At 36.2% G+C, this 2,500-nt stretch overlaps 1 protein-coding gene across 4 annotated transcripts in view; it reads left to right on the top strand.

The window, feature by feature from the left end:
* Window positions 1–2,500, top strand: part of CalpC (calpain C) — a 128,998-nt gene that overhangs the window by 57,706 nt on the left and 68,792 nt on the right. The window lies entirely within an intron of this gene.

Raw genomic sequence — 2,500 nt, 5'->3', positions numbered from 1 at the left:
TATATATATATGTACACACACACACACACACACACACACACACATATATATATATATATATATATATATATATATATATATATATATATATATATATATATATGTATATATATATATGTGTATATATATATATATATATATATATATATATATATATATATATATATATATATCTATATATATTTAGGAATATTCCTAATTGTTGGTTCAAAGTTAGCACAGCGATTTGCACTCCTCTATTTAATCTTGCCCCCTGCTTCCTCATCATCAGCCAATCACGTGCCCGCTCTCCCTCATCACACCCGTAAACATCTTTGTTTCCTCATCCCACCATTCACTACCCTTCCTTCTATTTCCTCCCGTCCTTCTTGTTCCACACACCATCTTTGCACACTTTGTGACTCCCTCCTTGAACCATCCCCATTCCTCCTCCACTCCTAGCTCTACTCTATCCTTCACTCCCTCCCATTCCTCTCTCAGCTTCTTCTTGTACTCCTTCTCCTTTTCCTTTTCATGTAAAGAGTTCACTCTAAGCACCTCCCTACCTTTTGTCCTTTTCCTCCTTCTCCATCTATCCTCCACTCTCAACTTACCTTCCACCAGAAAATTATCTGATATTCCCCCACCCTCTCCCCTTAGCACATGTACATCCTTAACTTCCTATTATACTCCTATCTACCACTATATAGTCCATTAACGCTCTATCTACCACCCTTCCATTCACCACCCTCTCCCATGTGTACTTATGCTTGACTTTCTTCCGAAAAACTGTATTTGCTATCATCAACTCTCTTTCTAGACACACCTCCACGATCAACTCTCCACTAAGATTCTTTCCTGGAACTCCGCATTTCCCAACTACTCCGTCAATTGGTTCCTTTCCTACCTTAGCATTAAGGTCACCCAATAGTACTATATTGACGTTCCTCTCTAATCCATCTATGCACTCATTTAAGTCTATTCAAAAATCTACAAGAATAAATGAATAAATAAAACAAATAAGTAAATGAATAAATAAATAGATAGATAAACGAAATAAAACAACAGAATCCCAAACGTCCAGTACGCTGACGCACTTTATGTGCTTTATTCTGGATATGAACTTCAGGCGATACTATTTATTCAGCTGCTGGGATCCTCGATCTCAAAGGCCCTAGATCGACCTGAAGGCTTTGCTCTGCCCGGAATTCGGCCCCTGAACCGTCATGGAATCGTCTCTTTCTTTTTATCCGGAACAAGACTCGTAAACTATGTTATTCTGTTGAAGGGGATCATACTATAGTGACTGTGTGTGTGTGTGTGTGTGTGTGTGTGTGTGTGTGTGTGTGTGTGTGTGTGTGTGTGTGTGTGTGTGTGTGTGTGTGTGTGTGTGTGTGTGTGTGTGTGTGTGTGTGTGCGTGGGTGCGTGTGTGTACGTGTGTGTGTATTCAATATGTATGTGAGTTTTGGAAGTAGGTTTTCTCGTATACATTTCATGTTAAAAGACACAGCAGACCCAGCGCTAATCTTTTTGATGATTTCAAGCTTCCTTGTCAGTTCCTTAGTTGTAGGTGGAAGCAGAATACACTTGCAAATCAAACAAGTATATTTCCGTATCTACAATACCCACAATATCTACAAACGTGTATACACACACACACACACACACACACACACACACACACACACACACACACACACACACACACACACACATCAACATATATATATATATATATATATATATATATATATATATATATATGTATATATATACATATATTTATATATGTATGTATATATATATATATATATATATAAATATATATATATGTATAATATATATATATATGTATGTATGTATAATATATATAAACATACATGCACGCACACACACATACACACGACGTTTGTTATCAGATGCAGCGGCCAACAGAAAACGGAATCGATTTGTGAGTAAGAGAGTATCCACACATGCGTGGCAATACTCCCACGATCGCTCTCTCTTTCTTTCTCTCTCTCTCAAGCCCCATTTTACGACATTTCTCCATCAAATTGCCGACTATCATATTCGTCTCCTTACGTCATCTATCTCAACTCTTACTCTCACTTCATTCATGTTATGTTGTTCAAGCTCAACTTTCCATTTTTTTTGTTTATTTATTTATCTATTTTGTTCTCTTGTACTCCCATTTCTTCTCGTCTTTCTTGTATCTCTTTCTCTCTCTTTCTCTCTCTCTCTCTCTCTCTCTCTCTCTCTCTCTCTCTCTCTCTCTCTCTCTCTCTCTCTCTCTCTCTCTCTCTCTCTCTCTCTCTCTCGTACAGAATGAAGGGGATTAATAATTTACATCATAATTCTGGTCACGTGTTCAATTTAATTTATTTATTTATTTATTTATCTATTTCCTTGTTTATTTATTTCCATAAAAATTTACAATTCTTTTAACAATTTGTCATTCATTTGTTTGTCAAGTTGCTCATTTATTTGCTTGTTTGACTAATCTATTAAAGTATTTGATTA

This window comes from Oratosquilla oratoria, chromosome 4, assembly GCF_046742065.1.
Source record: "Oratosquilla oratoria isolate Oo_2021 chromosome 4, ASM4674206v1, whole genome shotgun sequence".
NCBI classification, from domain to species: domain Eukaryota; kingdom Metazoa; phylum Arthropoda; class Malacostraca; order Stomatopoda; family Squillidae; genus Oratosquilla; species Oratosquilla oratoria.
This window is presented reverse-complemented; position numbering and strand designations above follow the sequence as displayed.